Below are 27,779 nucleotides of genomic sequence, written 5' to 3'. Positions count from 1 at the left end.
AAAAAATGTAAGCTACGACCACGACTACGACGTTGAATAACAAAATAAAGAAAATACTCAATTTTATTGTAATACAACAAATTGAGTGGAAATTAAATCGAAGAATACCATAAAACTTAAGAAAAAGTGGGGAAAACAAACAAAACAAAAGCCATGCAGTCGTCTTACAACATGCAGGCAGGCGGTGGCGGCCTACCGACCTATGGACTGACAACAACAGCAATATGGAATAGTGATGTACGTAGTAGGTATGCATGGAATAGTACGAGTAATGCAGCAAATCAACAGCACCACCATGTGGTTGCAACTAAGTCTGATGAGGATGACGATGGTAGTGGTGGCAAAGGAAAACCCAGACAAAGAAATTTATAAAGAAACTGTAGGCGATACCCAATATTGCAAGTGTGATACCCCGCACGAACACTCGCACACACACACAAATCTCTTAACGTTTGACGCCCCAGTCAGTCATCTGGTCATCCTGCCCAACAACAACAAAATTCGTATTACGAGAATAAAAAAAAGAAAATATCCAAGCCCAACTCGTACGTCGACAAAGGGATCGAAGTGACAAAGTGCCGTACATATCCAGCAGTATAGCTACAAACAAATGCACACAAACTATGCACAGTGGCTGGGTATAAACAAGTATTGAATTTACTACATGTTTCAGAATGGCAGGAATTCTTATCAAACGGTTTCTAAAATTTATCATAAAGCTGGTTTTGGACGACTTTGAGAGTTGGGAGGAAAAAATTAATAGTCAACTTTTAAAAGATATACAGTGAGTGTCGAAAATATTCGGTTTTCAATTTTACCAATAATAACACCTCAGTTTTTTAGAAGTCCATACCCAATAACCAAAAACCAAATACTTAAAAAAATGTTTGTCCTGTGGCAATAAAAAAATTTATAAAAAATGAATCCATGGCAACCCTATAACCGAGAATAACAAAGAAATGTTTGTTAACCCTGTTTTCCATGCGTCAAAAATATTAGGATTTTGTAACTTTTGTTAAATATTTTAATAAAAAACAGGTCATTATCGAACATTTTCTGCAATATTAGTATACTTACTTACTTAGCTGGACCATTACAGAACATTTGTTCCATAGACCGGACTAAGAAAAGATCTCCATTTCTCTCTATTTGTTGCTTCGCACTCTGGAATACCGCGCCTTTTCATCTCATCATCCATTTGTTTGCGCCAAATATTCCTTGGCCTGCCAATTCTGCGTGCAGCGCCAAGCGGTCCGTATTTATACGCCTTTAGCGGGTTCATCATCGCTCATTCTTATGATATGGCCTAGCCAACGCAATCGCTGCATCTCGATACGTTTAACAATATTGATGTCGTTGTATAGCAGATGCAGCTCGTGGTTCATGCGACGTCGATATTCACCGACAACGCAGATTGGTCCGTAGATTTTTCGAAGAATTTTTCTCTCAAACACACCAGGCACTGCCATGTCTGCTTGCGCAAGTACCCAGGCTTCGGAGCCATACATCAGCACGGGTAGTATCAGTGTTTTGTAGAGCGTTATTTTTGTTTGACGAGATGTGGCTTTGTTTTTAAACTGCTTACTTAAACCAAAGTAGCATCTGTTGGATAATACAATTCTATAGACGAATTGTATTGGCAACAGGTACCAACTTCCATAGTTGGTCCGAGCTCTATGGACGCTTTGCGCGTCGACACCATCAATTTGGTCTTTTCGCCGTTTACCGTCAGACCCACTTTCGCAGATTCTGCTTCGACCTTCCTAAAGGTATCAGTTACTTCCTTTACTGATCGTCCCATGATGTCTATGTCATCAGCATAGGCAAGTAACATGTGGCTATTGGTGTAAATTGTGCCATTTCTTTTGACATTTGCATCTCGTATTACCTTTTCCAGCAAAATGTTGAATAGGTCAAACGAAAGGCTGTCTCCTTGTCTGAAACCTCTTTTGGTACAAAATTCTTCGTAGAGGTTCTTTCCAATTTTAACTGAGGACCTAGTATCAGTTAAAGTCATCTTACTAAGCCGGATGAGCTTTGCGGGGATACCAAATTCAGACATTGCATGGAATACCTTTGATCGGAGGGGACTGTCGAATGCTGCTTTATAATCGACAAAAAGGTGAAATGTGTCGATCTGCATCTCTTGGGTCTTTTCTAGGATTTGCCACAGGGTAAATATCTGGTCAATGGTGGACTTGCCAGGTCTAAAGCCACATTGGTATGGTCCAATTATTTCGTTGACCATAGGGTTTAGTCGTTCGCACAATATCCCTGACACTATCTTATAGGCAATAGGGAGAAGACTTATGCCCCTATAGTTGGAGCATACAGTCTTATCTCCTTTCTTGTGGACGGGACATAGGATGCTCAGGTTCCAATCGTCGGGTACGCGTTCTTCCTGCCAGATGGTGCTAACTAGCTGATGCATACTCCTTATCAGCGCGTCGCCTCCGGTTTTAAACAGCTCGGCTAGTAAGCCATCGGCTCCTGCTGCTTTATTATTCTTCAGCCGGTTGATTGCTGTTTTTACCTCATCTTGGCCGGGTGGTATACATTCTATACCATCTTCTAGGATTGGATCTGTGGTATCATCGTCTTCGCTACTAATGGATATCAGCAGATTGGAGAAATGTTCCTTCCATATCCTGAGCACGCTATCTGTATCTGTTACCAGATTACCTTGCTGGTCTCTACAGGAGGATGTGCCTGTACCAAAGCCATCTGTTTGATGTTTCACTCTTTGGTAGAAATTTCGGACTTCATTCTGACTCCTGTACATCTCAATTTTTTCACCCTCTCGCTTTTCCATTTCTCTATTATTCTTGGGGAAAAGACAATTCTCTTCTCTCCTTTTCTCCCGATATCTCTCTCGTGCGCTACGCGTTGCTACTGATTTTAAGGTAGCTCTATATGCCGCATTTTTCTCTTCGATAGCAGCACGACACTCCTGGTCACACCATGAATTCCTTTCTGGAGGTCTCTGGAGTGGGCAATATTTTGCATTGTGTTGTTATGTTATCGGGACAAGGAGTGCTCGCGTTAAGCAATTGGGCTAGTTGAGTGGAATATGCTGTGGCTATCTGCTATCGATGTCCAACTTCCGCGTTGTGTCTGTTCGTGCTTTATTTGCAACGTTTAGACGGGTACGTACCTTTGCTGCAACAAGGTAGTTGTCCGAATCAATGTTTGCGCCTCGGAACGATCGTACATCCAACACGCTGGATGAATGTCTTCCATCTATCACAACATGATCAATTTGATTACTTGTTCTTTGATCTGGAGACAGGCAGGTGCCCTTATGAATATCGAGATGATTAAATTTGGTACTGCTAACTACCATGTTTTTTGCAGCTGCAAAGTCTATCAGTCTCATACCATTGTCAGATGTTTCACTGTGGAGACTGAATTTCCCGACTGTTGGGCCAAAGATATTCTCCTTTCCAATTTTGGCATTAAAATCGCCTAGAATGATTTTAATGTCATGGACAGGGCAACGGTCATATGTTTCTTCTAAGCGCTCGTAAAATATATCTTTGGTCTGTTCGTCCTTTTCTTCAGTGGGAGCATGAGCGCAAATAAAGCTGATGTTGAAGAATTTAGCTTTTATTCGAATTGCAGCAAGTCTTTCATTCACTGGGGTGAAGATGGATACCAGATGTTTTAGTCTCCGACTAACTACGAATCCGCAACCAAACTCATGCTTTACGTCATGGCAGCTATAATACAGTGCGTCACATTTAGGTGTTGTTGTAACGCCTTTCCCAATCCATCGAATTTCCTGTATGGCAGTAATATCGGCCTTGTACTTTTCAAGTACGTCTGCCAATGCGAAAACTGCACCTTCTCTATAAAGAGTGCGAACATTCCATGTGCAGATTCGCAGATCATGGTCCTTAAAACGTTTGCGGGGTTCGTCAACTTTAGAGGGGTTTGTTTTTCTGTTCTTTCGTTTTTTCATAGTACTCTGTTTTTTTCTAGGGGAGGGTTATTAACCCGACGCCCAAACCCAAGTTTTTAACGTTCTTATGGGTGAACGCGCGGCACATGTTAGCTCACTACCTTTAACGGGTGTTAAAGGCAGTTCCCCAGGTGACACCACGGGGAGGTCAGTGTCCACTTGGGATGAAAGAGGGATAAATCCTGGCTTTGCCATGTTAAAACCGGTCAGGGCCGTTCCTTGGTATCTTCCATCCTCTACGCCACCCAATTTACTCTAAATAATAGGTTGTATTAATTGAAAATAACTGCACAAGAAAAAAACCTACAAATTTGTATGAACTCAAAATAAGAAAAAAGGTCAATCACTCTGTTTTTTATTGACAGGAATTTTGGAAAACAGAGGCAACACAAGAACTTGAAATGATTCCCACTTTATAATTTCAACTTATAGCTACACATCATATACACGTAAGTAATATTTAAGGCGGGGTGCACACCGACAGTCAAAACTGACAGTCAACGTACTTTTAGTAAAATTTTCTCGCAACTAAAAGCTTTTCTTTAACTAAAAATATATGAAATACAATATGTAAAGTATTATTTACATATTAGGAAAGTAATTATTCAGCTAGACTTTGATATTAACGAAATAGACCTCGATGACTGCCAGTTTTGTTGGTCAGTGTGTACTATGCTTAAAATACGCAGGTAAGCGAGTTTAAGTTTCCTGCATTTTGGGCATTCCTCCTGTACAAGTCGTGCAATTTTTGAATGTGCAGGTAAGCAAAAAAATACTGTATCACTTGGCTCACTAACTACGTAAATGGCAATTGAATAATAGTACGTTTATATATAACCAGATTTAACAAACCTACTGGGTTTCAAAAGTCAATTCTTTTGCGTACACTTCAAATAAATCATCATTAAGAAGGTTAACAGTACAAAAGGCTATAATATAAACATGGTCTAAGGTTTTCAATTTTGGGAATAAGTTATTCAAGCTCGAGGTCGTAATGTTTGATATATTTAAATCATTTATTTATTTGTATATCAATATTTCGCAATTACTTGAATTGCATCTTCAGGATAAGTGATCTACAATAAATACACAATATTTGGTTATCACAGAGTTGTTTCAATTCTTAAGGCTATTCGTAAAAATAAACATACCTAGTTCGCAATAAACACGTCAAATATAAACTTAAAATATTTACTTAAAAACAAGCGTAGTTTAACTACCATCGTCATGCGTTGTAAATATTGCACTGAGTTTCGTTTTGTATTGCGATCTATTTTTATGTTTTGCTTTGCCTATCAATCCTCTGTAACTTAAAGCGCTGTTGTCGACGTCGGTTTTAAAGTTCATCCGTTTTGTTGTTGGCACATTGAGAATATGCAGCATCTCCATAGTATACCGTTTGCTGTGATGTGTTTCTCTCTCTAATACTCGCACACTTTCAAAGTCTGGTTGATGTGTAGAGTTGGCACAGTGGCTCACGAGTGCTGTTTTTGGTTTATCAGTTCGATGTCTTAATTTTATATCTGATTTATGACCGGAGATTCTTGTTTTTAACATGTTTTTTGTCGTTCCGACATATAACTTTTCACAACTTTCTTTTTCATTTCCTCCACATGGAATTTCGTATACGATATTACTTCTTTCGCTTTCGTATACGAAATTCCATGTGGAGGAAATGAAAAAGAAAGTTGTGAAAAGTTATATGTCGGAACGACAAAAAACATGTTAAAAACAAGAATCTCCGGTCATAAATCAGATATAAAATTAAGACATCGAACTGATAAACCAAAAACAGCACTCGTGAGCCACTGTGCCAACTCTACACATCAACCAGACTTTGAAAGTGTGCGAGTATTAGAGAGAGAAACACATCACAGCAAACGGTATACTATGGAGATGCTGCATATTCTCAATGTGCCAACAACAAAACGGATGAACTTTAAAACCGACGTCGACAACAGCGCTTTAAGTTACAGAGGATTGATAGGCAAAGCAAAACATAAAAATAGATCGCAATACAAAACGAAACTCAGTGCAATATTTACAACGCATGACGATGGTAGTTAAACTACGCTTGTTTTTAAGTAAATATTTTAAGTTTATATTTGACGTGTTTATTGCGAACTAGGTATGTTTATTTTTACGAATAGCCTTAAGAATTGAAACAACTCTGTGATAACCAAATATTGTGTATTTATTGTAGATCACTTATCCTGAAGATGCAATTCAAGTAATTGCGAAATATTGATATACAAATAAATAAATGATTTAAATATATCAAACATTACGACCTCGAGCTTGAATAACTTATTCCCAAAATTGAAAACCAAAACAGGTCGAAGAATCAAAACTAATAAATTATGGTCTAAGGTTCCTTAACATGTTGGCACCCAAATCGGCCACAATAGCCTGACAACCACGACTTTTGCCCATATGCTCCCTGAGAAAATCATGCAGCTGGGATCCTGAAGCCTTTACTACTTCCTCACCACTGTGCAATGTCTTGGAAGAAAAACAAAGTACCGTACAATCAGAATATATTTTATGCACATAATTTACTACCACTGCAGCAAAAAAACAACAAACGATATCAACCAGCAACTACAAAAACAACATCATAGTTTCAAGAAACATTGGCTGTTGTCATCGTCTCTTCTATTGAAATGGAAAAGTATCAAAGAATTTACACGACAAAAACAATCCAACCGCATAGTAACTTTTTTGAAATAGAAGCAGAGACAAAAGGCAAGAAAACCAAACAAAAATGCTACAAAATAAATAACAAAAAATGTAAAGAAAAAATTGATGCATTAGCCACAATGCATCTGTAGTGAGTGAAATAGAATATATTCAGTTGACACAAAATTGAGAAAGGGGGAGCCCTAAAAATGATGGGCATTTTCAGAGCGCGAGAGAATGGGGAACTCAACTGTTTTCTTTTCTGAATACTTCAAAAAGAGAGGATTACAATTAGTGGTAGATTTATACTGAGTGGGGCCCAACACAATAACAATGTGTTGAAATAAAACGACAGGAGAACTAAAAACCAAGAGAATTGTTATTTCGTATCTCATACTCAAAGTTAAGACGAAAAATAAAAATTATGCGTAGTAGGTTTTTTTAATGACAATGCTAATACAAAACCATACTACGACGAAGCATTTCTGCTGGTGCTGGTGGTGATGAAATAAAACTGCGAAGGCAGAAGACAAACAAATGTCAGAAAAACAACATTGTGACAGCATGTGACTCAATGAATTAACACAAAACAATAACAAGAAAAATGTGATAAAGAAAATCAACAACAGAACTTATCAGGAAATGAAAAAGAAGAAGACTGAACAAAAAACACAGCATAGTTTAATAGATTTTGACAGATAGCAGCAGTAACATGAGCAGCAACAACAATGCAACGCTCCCATCACTCACCAAACAAATGACAATGAAAGAGGAACAAACAAAGAAAATAAGAGCATATCAAACATAAAATAGCTACTGTTGTCCGTCTCCAAGATAAAGGCAGTTTGTTTAGTGAAAATGAAACAAAAAGTAGAAAAAATTAAGTGAAAATAAATACAAATTTCTCCACAAAGGACATCCATTTGGAGCAGATTGTAGAAAAAATGTTGTGCCGTATTTTCTTTGTCCATTGTCAAAGAATAATTTGCATTTTCATGCTGTAGAAGCTCCAAATCACTCATTGTCGTCGTCGACACATCGTTGCCTTCATCGTCGTCGCTGTCGTCGTCTTCGTAGTAGCTGATGAATGGAGAATGTAATCAGCATTATTTATTATTAGCCATAAATTAAACAAACGCAAAAAGAAATGAAAAAAATTAAAATTCCAAAGGTACAACGACACAATAACAAGGCAAAATGCGTTTCATTTTATGTACCTATACAAAGATACAAGTAACAAATTGTGAGTTTGAAATCTAAATTTTTGTTGCAATTTATTGCTAGAAGAGACAGATCACAAGTACTCCATGTATAGACGACAATTGAATTTCTGCAGCAAAGATATTCACTAGAGAGGATATCGGGATTAATGACCTGGCTGACTCTAGTGTCGGCAGTCTTCCGTCCTCCATAGCGAGCGGTACATCTCAAGGTGTATTTGTTCGTATTTTGTTCAAAAACACGGTGAAACTAAATTTGAAAAACGTGGTTCTGATGAAACATACATATCTGAATGTATAGACGACAATTGAGTTTCTGCAGCAAAGATATTCACTAGCGAGGATAGCGGGATTAATGACCTGGCTGACTCTAGTGTCGGCAGTCCTCCATCCTCCATAGCGAGCGGTACATCTCAAGGTGTATTTTTTCGTATTTTGTTCAAAAACACGGTGAAACTAAATTTGAAAAACATGGTCCTGATCTAACAGTTCTGTTTTATTGGATCCCATTTTGGTTGTATTTGTTCACTTCATAAGGTGTCAAAAGAAAGATTACGGTCAGTAACAAATACCTTCGTAATGCAAAAAATATCGAAACTGCTATTATTTTTTCAATCGAGAGAAGATGAAAAAAGTTTTACAACATTTTCTCGTTTACATAAAGCAAGTAAGATTCTTCTTCAAATACAAGAAAATGAAAATAGGCCAGAAGACTTCCAGAACATGTGAAATTGCCCAGAAAAATCGCATCGTGAAATTGGATCTCTTATCACCAGACAACATTCCGATAAATTCATAGAAAAGTACAAAAAATGCCAAATTGAACAAGCTTCTGAAAATTGAGAGGACCAAAAATATTGAATTTCAACTGTAAAGCATGGTGTAGTAAGTTTGGTGATATTGTGGGCATCATGGTGTTCATTGATAGCACTAAGAAAAATGGACTAAATTAACAATTGAAGAAAAAATTAATGTACCTCCATGCGTTGAGAAATCGGGGTTGGGTCGGTCGGTCATTCATGGATTTTTCTGCAGGACAATGAACCCAAGCCAATTGGGAGATGTTGAAATTAGAGTTGTTTAGTTCCGGGGCGAACTAGTTCCAAGGAACTATTGGAGCTATATTCAGCTCTTGGGTTCATGTAGTTCCTTCTATTAATTCACACTTACTTCGATCTTTCTCGTTCGTTTCGTTCATTATTCAGATGCTGTCACTTTGTCACATCCACGTTTATTTATTATTTGTATGGCAATTCATCCACCAAACAATAAAAACAAAAAAACGATAAAATAGAGATAGATTCGTTGAAGTATTTCGGTCTCGGAACTATTTGGATCGAAGGAAGCAAACAGAACCATGAAATCAATGCCACAGACGTTGGAAGCAGTAATAATGGAAAATAGGTCAAAAGACTTTGGAGGGCATCAGAAAATTGCCCATAAAAGAAGGCAAATCATTCGAGAAATTGGATCTCTTATTAGCAGGTGAAAAAATTGTAGAAAAGTGAAAACAAATTCGGTAACTGTAAAAGCCCTCCAAATTGAATGTGTCGAATGTACGAGTCCTAGTGAGGAATGCAAAACAAAGTGCTGTGCAAATTCTGGAGAGCTTATGGAATTCCTCCGAAAAATATGATAATGACCATGGTCGTGCCAAGAAAAAAACATACATTTTCATTGTAAACTGCAAAAATTACAAGGATATGGATATGTCTTTCTGGAAAAATATGAATATCAACTGCAAATCACGGCGGGTGCTTGGTGATATTGTGGTACCTTGGCGTGCATAGACAGAACCAAAAACAAATTGACTACCTTAACATATTAACATGAATATGCCCAAAGTCTGATTGTGATTACGACCATTTTTAGACAGTTTTTGTATATTTTACCATGGTACAATTAAAAAAGGTAACCTTATGAAATCATATGTTTAAAGCCTTTACCTAATTAACTGCGTGTTGCGTGTGCGTTCAAAAAAACAAAATACATGTATTTGTTGTTGTTTTCAATTTGAAATACATGTATTTTGTTTTTGTATTTTTAAACGCACACGCAACACGCAGTTAATTAGGTAAAGGCTTAAATTTTTTTCTAAATTAAAGCTTTGACAACATTTCATTGTCAAAACAGTGTTGACAAACATTGTCTATATTTGTGTTGTGTATATCATGACACACATACATATTTGGCACTTTTGTTTCAAAATATAAAATTAATAAAAAGAGCAAATACTAAATTAAATATAAATTGGGAATAAGTTTTATTTATAATACAAATAGTGCGGGATTGAATTGCTCTATTTTTAAGGTCCAGATTGAGAGAATTTTTTTATGTTGGGCCAATATCAGTCATTCTTTTCGATAGTTCGTGTCCACCATTCGTTTTAGTAGTCAGCTTAAGATTTTTAGAGCTTTTGGAGAATTCTGTCGGTAGGCTGGACTAGCCCTCGAAAAACATTGATGTAAACCATCGGTAAAAATTAAAAAAAAACACGAACTTCTTCGTGGGAGGTGACCGAAGATGTTGTCCGATACAGATCTTGCAACTTGATGTACGTTTGTCTAAATAAATAAATACATACATAATCCCTATTGGAGGAACTATCCCACAACACATATGTAGAGAATGTCTTTATTTTGTGACATTTAGTAATCAGACATTTTAAGAACAATTTTGTGTCTGGTTCTTGAGGCGGTCTTGTCCTTTGAACAGATTTGGATACATAATTTTCATTTTCTTTGTCTTTGTATGTTGAGTAGGCACTTCCTTCCTATCATATAATTCTTTTCACCAGTAGCAGGACCAGATTCGCCATATTCATCACTTTAAGAAAAGATATAGCTATGAATTTCAGTATTTTCTGCACAGAATCTATTTATATTTAACTTACCATTTTCAAAAAATTTACATTAAATAAATGTAAATAAACAAAAGTTGTTTTTGTTTTTTGTTCATGTCATGCAGGGTTGGATACATTCAATTAGTCTGTAATTGAGCATGTCTATAGGTCCAGAGATGTATCTACGATTTTTTTAAATGAGGTTACCTTTTATTATTCTACCATGATATTTTACCAACAAAAATTAATTTTCGACAGGATAACGAACCCAAACATACGGCGAAAATAAGTAAGGAATAGATGATATATCGGATTTCCAAGCAATATAAATAACAAATAGACCAATCCTAATCGACTGATACGAAAACGGCTAATAACAAACAAGGAGATGTTGAAATCGTCAATCCAATGGTCCAAAATGTCTCAGGACCTTCGAAGCAATTATAAAGGCTACAGAAACATTCAGAATTCTTCTATTTGGCGTATTCACTTCAGTGAGTCCATGGGTCCGTAACGCTTTGTCGTCACTCTACATTAATAAGCAGATACATGTAGTGGTTTTGAATCGGCATGGCAGAACTTAAAACAACAATTGAAAAAGTATCAGTTGAATTTGCAGGCAGAGATACTAGTACATATACTCTGTTTCAATGTCGCGGTAAATTTCCTTGATGAGTTGTAATTTTAATGCCTTTTGCGACTAAAGCGGTACACAGTGCTGGTCTTGATACAGTGTCTAATTCGCGCTGAAAATATATAAATAGAAGAAACAGTTGGCAGTTATATTCCAACCACTGTTCAATAATGATACAGAGTGTATTTATGTGATCTATATGACCCGCATGCCCTTTACGAAATGAACTACTGAGGAAAGTCTATTTAAAATGGCGTATTTCAGAGTTATACCTAGCCAATTTTTACAGTTTGTCAGGTCACCTTTTTTGGGAATCTTTACAATTACACTATCTTTCAAAGATTTCGGTATTTGGCCCGTTCTCCATACATTTCTCACAATTGGAGTTACATACATACATATGTAGTTTGCGGCAGCACCATATTTAATAAGCTCCGCCTGAATGTAATTTCCGCCGGGCGCTTTACCATTTTTAAGCTCTTTAGCGCTTTTGAAACTCATTCATCGTAGACGTCGATGTTGATATTTGTCGTCGAGGGTTACGTACATACATAAAATTTTCAACGGTGGCAAACTACCCCTCAGTAATGTTGATGACATATTTGCTGAGTATTTCAGCCATGTAAAACTCCTCTACAAGTGGTGTCTTAGGACACGCCGTTTGGACTCGGCGATAAACTGTAGGTCCCATATCATTGAGCTAATATGAATCGGGGTGCACCCATTGATATGCGAGAAGTCTCCCTTGCCCCTTCTGGCATGTTTGTGGAACAATTATTACATGCTCCTTTGAGATTTCCAGTATTAGCTGCTCCTTTTTAGTTTCGTCAGCTATAGAATTGTAGAAGTTTTCACTATCCACGAGTATTAGATGTTTTACCGTATTTGCTGTTGAGCGATATTCTTTCTTAATTATATTTTTGGAATGTGTGGTTTTTGTCTGATGTAGTTTCTTTTTCAGATGTAATCTTGGCAATCCGAGCTGTATTTTGTCTAAGACATTGGTGTAGTGTGTTTTTGTCTGTGGGTCCTGTCGCTTTATATTGTTGTACTTGTTACTTTTTCCAATGTCTGCTGGACGGAGGCGGAAGGTGCCGAAATAAATTGTGGTCGCTATCAATATGGGGTTCTATATGGGCGTAGCACTGGAATATGGACATTTTGCAGAATTTAGAATGTATTCCAGCACTAATTATACGATCAGACATAGCTACGTATTCAAGTAGAGCTTTGTTTGCCTTGGAGGATGGAAGCAGTCCGCCGCCGTTACGAACTTAAACTTTTTGCTATGGAAGTGCGCCGTTTCGTAGCCATCTCACTTAACTCACTCCGAGTGTGTCTCGTTTGTAGTTGTCAAATACTTTACATACTTTCTCAATTTTAAATTTTTCAGAGAGTGCTCTTCCATTCCATGTTGGAAACATAATCCTTGTTTTGAAGCCAACGGTCGTCATCTCGTTTGGGGAATATCTGCTTTCATTTCTTGACGTTGGATTATTGGCCTATTGCAAACCCTTCTATTGGCGACCATTCTTGTGACTAGTGACTTTAGAGGTAATTTTTTTCATACTCCGACTCCCTGAGACACATTTTCAGACGACTTTTGTAGTAGTATTCTGCAAATCTCCAGTCTATAGAAGACCTTTAGCTCTTTTTTTACAGAATTTCATAGGTACCCACATGAATACACACGTACTCCATATGATTTGTATGACAAATACACTAACAAAGTTGAGAGTAAGATAAAATAAAAGAAACAGAAAAAGAAAATAAACCAACAAAATAACGCGCCAGCCGAATTAAATGAACTGTCATTAACATTTGCTTTATTTTTGTTGTATTTCTCAGATTCGTAGTCCTCTTCTTTTGCAATGCTGCAGTGAAACAACGACGGCGACGTAAAAATAATGTCTGTTGCGAAATAAAAAATCCCCTTCAATATTTTCAAGCAGTTGTTGGTATCACAACACAACAACAAAGACACAAAAAGAAGCAGAGCCAGCAGGTTTTAGTTTTTGTTTGCGTAGCTGTCAGAGTTTTATGCTGAATAAAAAAGAAGGTGGCATTTGGTGTGGTGATGTTGGTGACCATCATGCTATGGGATGTTTGGGGAATGTGGACATAATTCACCACAAGAGACAAACGCAGAGGGAGAGTTGTTGGAGCCCAAAAAGGTTTCTCAATGAGAGCAAGATTTGGAAACAATGAAAGAATCAAAAGCAACGATAAAAAAGCTCTCTCAATTCAACTTCAAAATTACCTTTGTTTTCGTACAGAAAACCAAGCCATACAACACATGGAGCCCCCCAAAACACAAATTTACTCTTCCACTCTCTCATTCTGTACAACAAAAAAAGCCCCATCATTCAAAATAAACACACTTATCCACTTCAATCCACCAAAAAACGCCATATTTTTAAGTAAAGCAAGCACCATACACGCATATTAAACAAGCAGACCGAAAAGCATATGCGATACAAAAGAAGACGAGAAAAAAACACTCATACAAATCAAATAAAACTCCAAAAATATATTGCAAGTAACGCGCAGCAGCGTTATGTTTTTGCCAGACATTACTTGCTGTTCATGTGTACTCCCATATGGCAACGCGACGTCGCCGTAGCCTCCACTTGAAGCAAAAACAAGAAAAAAGGCAGACAGAAATCGTATTACTTGGTTGTACTCCCCACTAACCGCCCAACATACAAAATTGATACCCCCGCCCTTTCTCAATCGTGCACTCAGCAAATGATAATAAAAGACATAGGGTCCGTCGCACAGTGTTTATGGATGAGTTTCGTGACGTTAGTCGATGTTTAGACGTTCAAAGTTAACGGGAAAGAAAATTTAGTTTATGGGCGAGGGAGTAGAGAGTAATAAGAGGGGGTATACAAACCCCTGTACTCGCAAATTCTGTTTTGTTTCTTTATTCCTTGCAGATTTTTTTCTATTTTCTTTCATTTTATTTTCTCCCCCGCACTATGGGCCTAATGACAGGTTTTTGAAGCAATAAGTCACTGGAAGCTGCTGTACCTTTCAAATTTAGCCCCGATGTTTATAATGAGCATAAATCCTGTTCAATTTAGAATCACGTCCTGAAATTTTGGTTCTGATCGGTTCAGGTATATATATCTACATATATATAGAAAATTATTCAGGTCTGCCATGATCATGATACAATAAGAAGGTAGCATTATCAGCCCAGCTGATGGTAACATAATGTGTCAATTGCATTGAATTTATGTCAAATTTTGACATCTTATGTTACCAAAAACGGCAGTTGCTGCTACCTTCTTATTGTATCATGGCCATGATGTACGAAATATAAATCCTCTGAAATGGCTGGACCGAATTTGATAAAACTTTGACTGTAGATTCTTTAGGTCTTAGAATTGATCGTAAGATAGTTTTTATACCGAAAAATGGGGGAGGCGGGGGACCTCACCCACAACGGGTTTTAGCCAAAAGCGAAATCTCAGAGATTATTAGACGTATTGGTACCTATACAATAGTGATTGTGACCTCCATCATTAATTGATGATTTCGAAGTAGAATACCGCGATCGCGTCCGATTTTTTAATCTTATATATAAAAGGCAATGCGTGTATGTTAGTATGTTCCGTATAGACCAGAGTCACGCTTCTTTGCAAAGTCAATATAGTGAGGGCGCCCCCTGAGTTGTTTTTGCAATTGCTTCTCTCTCTCACTTACAGTGTAAAGCGGGGTACACACGATCAGTTTTGCTCAAATAATCGGTTGCTTGCCAGTGTGGCCGTTCACTTTTGTCAGTCATCAGGCAACCACAAAATATTTTGTGGTTGCTGGACGGTTGGACCGTTATCGATTATTCCGAAAAATCGACAGTCAAAACTGATCGTGTGTACCCCGCTTTAGTGAATGAAGACAAACAATAAACATCATGTGGCAGGGGTGCCAAGTTTGTGGTTTTCCCGCTACTTGTGGTGATTTTTGACGTACAAAAACCACTGTTTAAGCAGGAATATCAACTGTTTTAACGTAAAAATCGCTACAGACCTATGGTGCGTATGTGGCTGTAGCGATTTTTACCTCGGAACAGTTGGCATCCCTGTCATGTGGTTGTTGTTTTCTTCACTCATGCATACACACATACTAAAACATTGATGGAAATTCTTGGGCGGCGCCGGTATAGACTCAAAAACTGCTTAACCGATTTTCTTGAAAATTTCAGATAATCTACTGGGAGGACCCGTGGTGAAAATAGGGTATATATTTTGCTGAATTTCGGAGGGGGCGGGGTACCTCCTCCTACTTTTAAGAACTCTTTTTTAACAAAACTGACGAACGTATCGGTGAGAAAATTAATTGGCGAGACAATATTTGTTGTGTCTCCGACCCTAGGTACTGGTTTGGGGCCCAAAGACCCGACCACGCCCACTTTTTTAAATAGCTTATATATCAAAAACTGCTTAACCGATTTTCCTGAAATTATCAGATAATCTACTGGGAGGACCCGTGGTGGAAATAGGGTATATATTTTGTTGAATTTCGGTGGGGGCGGGGTACCTCCCCCATGCCCTACTTTTTTAAGAACTCTATTTGAACAAAACTGACGAACGTATCGGTATATATGTAAAACTTACGAACGTGTCCGTTTCCCCGACCATGGCAACATATTTTACCTTTAAGACCCGACCTCTCCCACTTTCTTAAATATGTTACAAATCAATGGAAATACCAGGTCTTATTGAAAATCAAGATTATAGATTAGAATACAATATATTGATAGCTATAGCTTCATCAGGTATATAAGATACATTATAAGAAGGTGGAAGGACGACACAATCGGACCTTAAGTTGCCACGGGACATTCATTTGAATGAAGGACACACATGCAATATAAAATGGAAGTTATCATCTGGGACGAGTACGACGGCACATAAAAATTCCCTTGAAGCTTTAGATAGATTCTTGAAGGATTTAAGAAGCAATTCACGTTTAGATTTCAGACAAACACTTCCTGTTATACTATTCCAGCAGAAGAAATAAATGCATGTTATGCAAGTTATCAGTTCTTTGGCGGTATGTTAAAATTGCATATCGACACCAACATATCTGAAGATTTTTTATTTATAGTCACTTTACTGACTTAAGGAAAGGTAACATAAAACTATTTTAAGGGCCAGGGGCTCAATTCTGTTTCTATGAAAATGTGAAATGAAAACTTTTATAAAGGAGAAAACTGTCAAATGAAACAAATTATAAAGGAAATATTTTTCATTTCAAAATTTCATAGAACAAGAATCCAGCCCCTGCAATGCGGACTGGGTCGGCTAGTACTTTATAATTACAGGTTAAGATTTTTAAATTTAGTAGCTGTAGTCCCAGTTACTAAATTAAGAGATCTTGAACATAAAAGATTTCAATGATTTGTATAACTCGATTAATGCCCGTAATTTCTACGCGTAGTTATCTATGAGTTCATAGATATCCCCCGTGTAAGCAAAATTTCATAATTTCAATCCATAGGTAACGTTACCGGGTCGAAAACGGCCGTGTTACTTACACCAAGTATTTTGCCAGGTTGATCGTTGCCAATATGTTCAAAATTGCAAAACACTTATATGTGGCAATGTTTTTCCGAAATCATGAATGAAAATCTCCAATGTTACCACATGTTTTCAAAATTTACACGCCTCGGTAAATAGCACGTAGAAATTACCAAACGCGTAGGTAAATATAACTAATAGGTAGCTACCTACCCGGTTATCTAGGGCTAGAAATTACGGGCATAAGATAACCATCAAATTTGGCAACTTGTGTCATATTGACAAGTCCCACTACCAACAAAGCCCAATACTTCAAAAATATCCAAATTTTTAAGTGTCACGCTATCTGTAAGTATTTATACCCTACACCACAATGTGGAAAGGGTATTATAAGTTTGTTTTGGTAAAAATTCATGTAACACCGCGAAATATTCGTCGGAGACACCCAATGTGGTATACCAATCTTCATATCTCGGCGAGATAAAGCGATTTTGAGATGTGTGTCCGTCCGTCCTTCCGTCCGTCCGTCCGTGTGTCCGTCTGTCCATTATAAATTGTAATCAAACTCCAGGCCGCAGTTATGGACCGATCGTCACGAAATTTGGTATGGAGATCGGTTTCACATAAGAATAGATCGCTATTTTAATTGGTGATGATCGTGAAATATTTAGCGGGTGAAATGGACCAAAAACATAATTTTGATCCGATTTTGTAGCTGCTCTGTACGTCGCAATAATAGTCCGATCGCCTCGAAATTTTAAATAAGGTAAGAGTTTATGACGAAGCAGAAGCTTGCAATTTGAGATGGCGATCAGATAATATTTAAAGGGTTAAATGGACCACAACTTTTGTGTGAAAATTGTGAAAATTTTTAATATACAGCTTATATCTTTTTTCCTGGAAGATACATTCGGGAAAGTAAGCTATACTTGGAAGAGGAACGCTTGACCTTTCTATTGATTTCAATTGTGTTGGTGTACATGATAAGATAACAGAGTTGCAGCCTAATATACCCAGTTATTTGTTTGTAGTGTTATCATAAACACGCTAGAGGTCGCAATTGTGGCTCAATAATCACGAAATTTTGCACGAGGTAAGAGTATAGGTAGAAGAAGATTCCTAAAATTGTGTATGATGATCTGATATTATTTAGCGGGTGAAATGGACCATTACTTTTGTATGAAAAATATAAACATTTTATAGTTGGTCCATATTTAATTTCTGGAGGGCATGTACCGCCATAGTAGCCTACATATGAAAAAAGAACGACTGACCTTTCCACTGATACAAATTGCAATAATGAGTTTGGTAGAGAACAGGGCTACTGCCTAATATAAAATGGGTTTTCTGTAGAGAACCTCATTTTCCTACCATGCCATAAATTGTCTCTATCATGACAGAGAACTTCCCAGTTTGTTAATTATTGCAAATTACGTGGAGCCCAAGCGTATTAATTGTCCAACTGGATTTTTTATACATATCGCACCTTTTCAACAAAAGGAAAGTTACTAAAAAGTTTAACTTTTTATTAAGAAAATTAGTTTCCCTACCCATTGTAAAAATCTGCCATTACTTTGTCTATACCACTTTTCATGTCTTCATCGCCACCTTTTTTCAAAATATACTCGGTGTCGCTACGGTAAACGTTTTTTTTTAATATTAATTTTGGTGAATGTGAAGGCACCCACTAACCTCCTCCGGGCGTATAATTTTGGGATTTATACATACAAAAATTTACCGCCAAGTCCGAACGGCTTGCACTAAGACACCATTTGTAGAGAAGTTTTTCATGGATGAAATACTCAAGAAATGTCGTCAACATTACTAAGGGGCATTTTGCCACCGTTGATCGATTCCCCGGCCAGGTAACTTCAAATTTTCAACGGTGTGAAAATACCATTCAGTAATGTTGGCGACATTGTCTGAGTATTTCAGTCATGTAAAACTTCTCTACAAGTGGTGGCTTAGGGCACGTCGTTCCAACTCGGCGATAAACTGTAGGTCCCCATATCAGGAAATATGAATCGAGGTGCACTCATTGATATGAGAGAAGTCTCCTTTGTACCTTACGGAATGTTTGTGGAACAATTATTATATTATTATTTAAGCTTGATGTGATAAGATGACAGAATCCACAAAGTTATATCTTAAAATAAGTTTATTTGTTCCTTAAAGGAATTTTGATTTGCTTAAAGCTAATTTCCATGGGTAGTGGTGTAGGGTATCACATGGTCGGCCCCGTCCGACTATAACCTTTGCTTACTTGTTTTCTATAAGTTTACGGACCCATACGGGGATAAAATGTTCTACACATGTAGTAATCACTAGCTGTGTTCCTTTACTTACCTGAGGTTACCATTTGTTACCAGATATATTTCTTCGGCTCCCCAGCCATAAAAACAGTTAAAGAAGAAAGAAAAAACAATAAAAAAAGTCCAAAGAGCAGTAACTAAACATGTGCTGATTATTCAAAGAGTGACTTATTATACATGACTTTAAATATATATGGATTGTTGTTCACGTAGCCTTTGCATGTATCTAAGGATTTTCAAACGAAAAGAGTCATTGGTGTGAGAAAAAATACGTAGTTCTATTGGTAAAAAATTCCAAAACCGAGCGACTCTGACTAAGAAAGACTTAGAATACACATCTTTCCAAATCAAAGGAATAAAAATCTGAGGATTTCTAATAGTGTTTAAAAAAGTAAATGTCCTTCTAAGAGCAAAAGGTATGCCATTTTTAATAAGATTGTGAAAAAGCAAAACACACAACGATAATTTACAAACATATCAAATGAGCACCCTAGAAAACGAATGACATGTTCAGATACATGACTTCTTCGTCGAAGATTAAATAAAAAACGTGTAATAGTACTCACAATACGGTTCACTTTGTAAATATTTCCGCCAATAGTGCCAGAATATACCTCAAACCCATACAAGACTTGAGATAACAATAGAGAATTCGCCAGCATTAACTTAATTCTGTAAGGGAGATATAAATTTGATCCATAAACTCTACGCAACATACCCCAAACTCTCCCAGACAAAGCATAAATATGACTCTCAAATGAAAGATCACAATCAATAATTACACCCAAAAAACTTGTGCTGCTGTACGAAGTCGATTTTAGTGCGATCCAAGAAGATGTCAATATTAGGCAAAAGGTTATTATTACCAAAAAATAACGCCTTGGTCTTAGAAGGGTTGACTTTTAATGAATTCATTGTCGCCCAACGAAGAAAATAATTTAGATTTGAATTTATATTACTTTCAAGAATGTTGATAGTATCACGTCTACTATTAAAGAGCAACAATATATCGTCTGCAAATATAAAAGTAGAGCAAAAAACAGAATTCGTGCAACGAGGAAGGTCATTCACATATAGGATAAATAGAAGGGGACGAAGTACAGATCCTTGTGGAACACCAGAGAACAAGGGTAGGCAACTAGATTGACAACCATTTAAAACAACCAACTGGCTCCTATCACACAAGTAGGAAAAAATTAGTTTACAAGCAGATTTAGAGAAGTTAAACTCATCTCTCAATTTTAATATAAGTGAGGTATAATTAATAGAATTGAAGGCTTTGGACAAATCTAAGGATATAAGAACACTAACCATATCATCTGGTCTGCTCCATTACTGCAAGAATCTACTAATTTTTACTATTTTTTTTCCGATAACATAAAGGAAAAAATGTTATCGTAGTAAAAAGTAGTAGCTTCTTGCAGGTTCTGGAACACAGCAATCGTTGATGGCTTCACGAACAGATTCAGTTAGTTGAAGCAATAAATGAGTAGTATTATGTCCCTTGCGAAAAGCAAATTGACAATTATTAATCCGACTTTCACAAATCTGAAGCATTTGATTCTTAATGACATGCTCCATAATCTTTGATACAGCAGGCAAAATAGAAATTGGCCTCAAGTCATCAGATTCCCTAACAGACCGCGATTTCGGAATTGGCACTACTCGAGCTGTCTACCACGCAGATGGGAAAACTGACGTAGTTAAAATAGAGTTAAAAAGATTCAGTATAAGGCCTGAGACATATGGAAATACTAGTTTAATGAAGGATATAGGTATGCCGTCAATACCAACAGATTTAGATGTAACCTTATTTATTGCTTCACAAAGCTCATCTTCATTAATACAACGAAAAGAAAAAGACGAATCAGCATCTAGGAAATCATCCACATTAAAAGATACATCGTAAGATACATCAGAAGCATTTGCAAAGAACTCATTGATAGTATCTACATCAATATTTATCCCCTCATTGTTGTTTCCAACACAGCCATGACTTCTTAGAACCTTCCAAAGTCTAGTGGAATCCATTCTTCCATAAAGCCTCGCATAATGAATTCTCCTCTCTTTGCGTATAACAGATTTTGCCTTGTTCCTGTACTTGCAATAGACCCGCCAGTTTTGCCGAGATGGGTCCCTTTGGAAAGAAAGGAACGCCAAATCCCTTATCGAAGTAGCAAACCTGACTCCACTTGACTGCATCCAAGGATCACCCGAGTAACGAATTTCTTTCCTAGCAATAGGAACAAACGAAAAAAGTTCATCGAAGAGAGAACATAAATAAGAACATTGAACATCCACATCCGTACACTCTATAATCAAACTGCTATCAAAGGAGGCAAGGAGGAGGAGGCGATTTTTCGACTTTTGTTTGACAATTATTTCACAATGAAGAAAAAATGAATGAAAAACAGAAGAAAAAGTCGAACGCTGACAAAACAATATTAAAAACTGTGAAATAAAAGTAGAAAATTGATTTTTTATGTTTATTTTTGACATTGGTACCAGATCTACCATTTTTCCGTTCCTTTACTTTTCTGGTAAAAATGTTCATGAGAGAGCAATTTTGACACTTTTCTTTTTTACCACATTTACTACTACTTGGAAAAATACGCATGTTGGACTCATTTTCGACAGTTTGCTCTTTTGACACTTTTATCATTCAAAAAGTACTGGAACGAAGCTTATATCTACAAATTTATCTATTTGTGTGTTTCGCTATTTAGCAAAACCTCCATGTGATGATAATGACAACAACATGATAGAAACCAAACCCAAGAACAACAACCAATAACGAAATGAGAAATCGTTACTAATGAATTGAACGAAATACAAATAAATAAACAAATAAAAAAGTGAATAAAGCTCGTAATAAACTGTAGTTAGGTATCATGGACGACAGACGGATGACAATATCGATGACGTTGTTGGTGAAGCTGGCGACGACAACAACAACGTTGATCGTTTTCATACGCCAACAATTATTTGCGTTTATTTAATTCGCGTGTGGCTTTTTGTGTTTTGGTATTAAAAAAGAAAAAAAGAAAAATACAATTTTCATAAAAAGTAGCTAAATATGTATATAATATTTATTTGTATATATGTACATATTTTTGTACCTACACTCACGACATATCTTCTACTATATACGTTTGAGTGTACGTATTTGTCAACATATGTTCTTTTGTATGTACGTTTATACTTTTAAAGTCACAAGGTCGTTATCAGTCGCTGGCTGTGGCTAGTAGTACAAGTAGGTATGTTTGTATTTAGATATGGATGTTTGTCGGAAATGTGGGGTTATGTTTATATTTAGTCCGTTGGTGTTGAGACAAACAAAACGAACGACAAAAAATAGCAACAACCTAAACAAAAACACACAGAATATGCCAACCAGAGAGAGAGAGACGGGCAAAGCAGACAGTCAGACCGACCGCCAGATATCAAGAGACTGCAAAAGATTGTGAAACTGTGGCAGGGAATGGTGGGGGGGGGATTCACTTGAAGATGTTGTTTTGATGAATTGAAATACAATGGCGTAGAACGTACTGTAGCATTACGATTACATACATACATACTATGTATCTGCCCAGCCAACCAAATGTCGGATGTCCGACACATCGGAACAATTTCGGAAGCAAAATCGTTCAGATTTCGTTCTGAATTCTATACGATTTTCGTAGGGGAATTCGTTCAGATATCGTTCCGATTTCGGAGAGAATGTCGGAAGTAAATTTCTCTTCGAATATGCTAATGTTTTTCTAACGATTTCGGTACGAATTCGGATCGATATGTCGGAAACAAATTTATCTTCGCACAACAACCACCTTTGGTATATATCTAACAAGCAACATTTTAGTTTCTTGTTGACAAACAAAAACGAAAGCTATGTGTTAGGATAAATGAACATCAATCAGACATAACAAAAGGAATGGAAAAAAACTGCACTCTCTCAACATGTAAAGGAAAAAAAGACACATGGCAGATCTGATTAATTTAAAAATATTAGACAGAGAGAAAAAGAAAACCGACGTTATACATTGGAGAGCCTACGGATTCAACAAAGAATTAACAAATCAATAAATACAAAGGAGGACAAAGACAACACGAAGCTCTAGTATTCCATTGTAATTAAATAGCAATAGTTCTGTGATATTAGCCTTAGTTTTGACTTTAATTATTTATTTTATTTATTATATTAATTTTTGTGCGTGCAGTGCCGTTTTTAGTATACAAAATAAATAAAAATAATATGATTTAGGTAAGGTAGGAAATATAGAAACAGCGGATATCACGGGAAAATTTGGACTAGGTACCAGAAATGAAAGAGGGGACAGGCTCATAGAATTTTGCCAAGAACACAACATGAAAATATTAAATACTCTATTTTGCCATCACCCCAGTTAGAAATCAAATTGACTATATACTAATAAATCGGCGCTACTGTTCTTGTGTTGTAACATGCTCCACATATCCCGGAGCGGACGTCCCTTCCGACCCTAATCTTGTATTATGCAAAATGCGAATTAGACTTGGAATGCCAAGAAAAAAGACTCCAAAAACTAAACTTAATCTAGAAAAACTAGAGGACCCATCCACAAAAGAAAGGATAAAAGAATTTATAAACGCCAAAATTAATAACGTCAACAGACAATGCACTGAGCAGTTGTGGAATGAAATGAAAACTTTCTTTAAAACAACCTCAACTATATTAGGGACAAAAACCACCAGAAAAGAAAAACCTTGGATAACAACAGAAATCCTCGAACTTCGCGAAAAGCGAAAAATACACAAAAATACCAACTATGAAATTTATTGGGAAATAAACCAAGAGATTAGAAACGCCACACGAGCTGCAAAGAACGCTCAACTTAACAAACAATGTGAAGAAATCGAAAGGCTACACCGACTACACGACGATTTCAACCTACACAAGAAATTAAAAGAAGCTTCCGGTATATACCGCAAAACTCATCCTGCTTTACTTGTCGACGAAAACAGTAAAGCTGTCTTCGAGAACTAAGAAAGAAAAAATGTTTGGCACAAATATATCAAAACAACATTCACTGATGATGAAAGGCCAGAAAATAACACAAATACTGAATCAGACATAACAGGAAACCCGGTCACGGAAGATGAAGTCAAATCGGCAGTTCAGTCAATGAAAGATAAGAAGACCGTCGGCCCTGATGAAATACGCGCAGAGATTTTGAAATTAATAGAAGGAAACAATATACAACTACTGTTGAAACTCTTCAATCAAGTTTACGATACAGGACAATACCCCGACGACTGGTTAAAATCTACATTTATAGCTATACCAAAAAAAGCACATGCACGAAAATGCGGTGATTATAGACTAATTAGTCTAATGTGTCATGCCCTAAAAATATTCATTAAAATACTACATAAAAGAATCTACCCTGAGTGTGAGCCAAATATGGGGAGAACACAATTCGGGTTCAAAGAAGGCATGGGAACGCGGGAGGCACTACTAAGTATTCAAGTCCTTATTCAAAAATGTAGAGATGTTCAAAAAGATATATTCTTATGTTTCGTCGACTACGAAAAAGCTTTCGATACGGTCAGACATGAAAAAATTATGGATACTGGAATAACAGAAAAGGAAATAAGATGCATAAAAAACCTTTATTGGCAACAAACTGCAAGCATTCAAGTTGATGGAGAACTCACTGACAATATCCCAATATCCAAAGGCGTTAGACAAGGGTGTATCCTATCACCTCTATTATTTAATTTATACTCCAACAAAATATTTCAAGAAGCAGTTGAAAACGAGCAAATTGGCGTAAGGGTGAATTACTCGTAATTAATAAACAATATATGTACGATACGCCGACCACACAACATTAATTGCCACTAGCCTATAAGGTCTACAGAAACTGGTTAACTCACTTACTCAAAAAAGCGAATTATACGGTCTTAAGATTAACATTAAGAAAACGAAATATATGGTAATAAGTAGAAAAAATTACCAAAACAACACATCATTGAAAATAAAAAATGACGAAATAGAACGGGTTAGGAGTTTTAAATGTCTTGGAGTCCTTATAAATGACCAATGGGATGCCTCGAGAGAGATAAAATGCCGAATAGAAGTAGCTAGGCAATCCTTTTTTAACCATTGTAAAATATTAACAAGTCATGACGTCAACATTACAACAAAAATGCGCAGCATAAAATGTTATATATGGTCCACTCTACTATATGCTGCCGAGACATGGACAATAAAGTCAATAGACGAACAAAAATTGAACGCATTTGAAATGTGGATTTATCGCAGAACTCTGAAAATTCCTTGGACCGACCGAGTACCAAATGAAGAAGTCCTGAGAAGAATGAACACTACACGACAACTTCTTGATGCCATAAAAAGGAGGAAGATATCCTATATGGGACACATAATGAGCAACGAAAAGTATTCTGTCATCCAGAGCATAATTAAATGTCAAATTGAGGGAAAAAGGCCAAGAGGAAGAAGAGAAATATCCTGGATTAAAAACATTTTGGAGTGGACAAATCAACCAGATGAAAGAAGCCTTATCAACGCTGCGAGGAATAGAGAGATCACCATTGCTGAATAATTTACCACAACATATTCATAAACATATATATATATATATATACAGCTAAAAATACTTAGTTTGTTATTGTATGATCGCCAAAATCCGAATGCGGATCGGCAAATAAAAAAGAAGACGATTTAGAATAATGTAAGTTAAAACTAATGCAATATTTACAGAAATTATAAAAAAGATGTTAAATGAATGTTATTTTTTCTAATTTTGTTACCAGAATTCTATCGAATAAAAAACACACTCTTGAGAAAGTTGCAAAAAAGCCAACGAAACGTCGGATGGAAAATTAAATGAAAATCCTAGTTTTTATTATCATTTAATCAAAACTGACCAAAAAGCCCATCAACAAAAACACAACATAAAGAAAAACAAAATGGTTGGTTGTAAGATTCGCATATACAATTTTTAAATATTTTAAATATAAATGCAACATATAATAATAATTCAAGCTAGTGCTGATAGACTCAACATATTCGTACACAAAGTTTACATTGTTCTACTACAAATACAAAAAACACTGTAAAAATGATAACAACAGTGGAAATCATTAGAAATGTTTGAAATTAGAATCTTCAAAAAAAAAAAAAACAAAATTGATCAATAAAAAAAGGCGTCAGAGAAAATTTTTTTCCTTCGATATTCATTATTCATTATTCGAAAATCATTTAGAACTCTTTACAAAGATTCGGAAAGTTCCTCAGATTTTCATACGAAATCGTTCAGAAATCTATCTGTACGAAAATTCGGAGGAAAAAATTAGCATTCCGAATTTCCCAAGGATTTTCTTTCGATTTCGTTCCAAATTCTGACCGAAATCGATACGATTTCGTTCCGAAATTATGTCAACCACTTCATTCGTTACGATTTCGACACCGACATCGGACGTAGCGTCCGAATTTTGTTCCGATTTCGTTACGATGTCGGTACGATTGGTTTGCTGGGTGTAGGACACACAACGACGAACATCGCCAACATTTGAATAGGAGAATGAATTTAAGCTGAAAAAGCCAAGACAATTTTTTATTGGTTTATTGTTCTTTATGTTATTGCAATTAAATGAAGAAATACCGTGAAAAGTCGTAACGTTTCGTTTCGATATCAATTAAGTAGGAACGATATGTATGCCTTACAATAAACTACATACAGTATTTCAACATTTACAGAGGCTTTTTGCATTCGAGGATTTCCAAGGCACACGCTAAGTTTTAACTGATAATTTATATTTGAGTATGTTACACACACATCCCAGCAAACACTCCCATTACAAAATATTTAGCATCTTATACCACTAGTTATTGTTCAGCGCTCCGGTCGTTTCTGAAATTTAATTGCAACGGTCTCCTCCTCAATAAGTTCAATGAAGTTGTGGATTTTATGAGTCACCACAATCCAGGAAACAAAGCTCACCTTCACCTGTACCATGTAACGTTACGATAGTTATAACGTTTTGCGGAAAGATCGCAAAAGAAATGGAGGAGAAGGAGGACTTGCTTTCCTAATACGCCAGTCTGTCCAGTACAGATCTACATACAGTGCTGCTCAAAACATTTGCAACAAGAATGACTAGTTCATATTTAATATAGTTCTGAGGTAGTTTGTGGATTTGAAATGAAAATATTTTTGTAGATTGATTGTTAATTGGTGCTAGGGGACTTCAATTCCATAGCATGAAATTACGCATTCCGTCCTAGGTAATGACCGGAGGGGTACAGCCTTGGCCGAGCAAATTGGTAGCTCCACGGTTTACACGGAGACTGAAGAAGGTCCTACGAAAATAAGAGGAGAGTGCCACAGCTCGCCAGATATCACCATTGTGGCACCAGGTCTGATGAAGAACGTATCCTGGCAAAACGACATTTCCCTTGGCTCAGACCACCTTCCTATAATCGTCTACGTGAATATACCACCCGACTTTATAACCTCTGAACGGGGGAGTCTCGTTTTCTGATGACGATGACTCAGTGGAACTGTGTTATCGCATCATGCAACAACATAGTCCCTCAC

At 36.6% G+C, this 27,779-nt stretch overlaps 2 long non-coding RNA genes across 3 annotated transcripts; one reads left to right on the top strand and one right to left on the bottom strand.

Annotated features, from left to right (window-relative positions):
• Positions 1–5,826: 5,826 nt before the first annotated feature.
• On the top strand, positions 5,827–26,037 carry LOC141389418 (uncharacterized). 2 transcript variants are annotated; one of them, XR_012409037.1, is made up of 3 exons: positions 5,847–6,089; positions 6,165–8,417; positions 21,258–26,037. It is a non-coding gene; the product is annotated as an uncharacterized lncRNA (long non-coding RNA). The 2 variants fall into 2 exon arrangements; XR_012409036.1 differs by lacking the exon at positions 21,258–26,037 and having other exon boundaries at positions 5,827–6,089; positions 6,165–7,831.
• Positions 10,453–14,515, bottom strand: LOC141389420 (uncharacterized). The gene is made up of 2 exons (XR_012409038.1): positions 10,754–14,515; positions 10,453–10,686 (listed from the first exon to the last, which is right to left on the bottom strand). It is a non-coding gene; the product is annotated as an uncharacterized lncRNA (long non-coding RNA).
• Positions 26,038–27,779: the final 1,742 nt, after the last annotated feature.

This window comes from Musca autumnalis, unplaced genomic scaffold (assembly GCF_047663935.1).
Source record: "Musca autumnalis isolate F117 unplaced genomic scaffold, ASM4766393v1 scaffold_1, whole genome shotgun sequence".
NCBI lineage: Eukaryota > Metazoa > Arthropoda > Insecta > Diptera > Muscidae > Musca > Musca autumnalis.
Note: the sequence above shows the minus strand (reverse complement) of the source record. Positions and strands in the feature narration are given on the sequence as shown.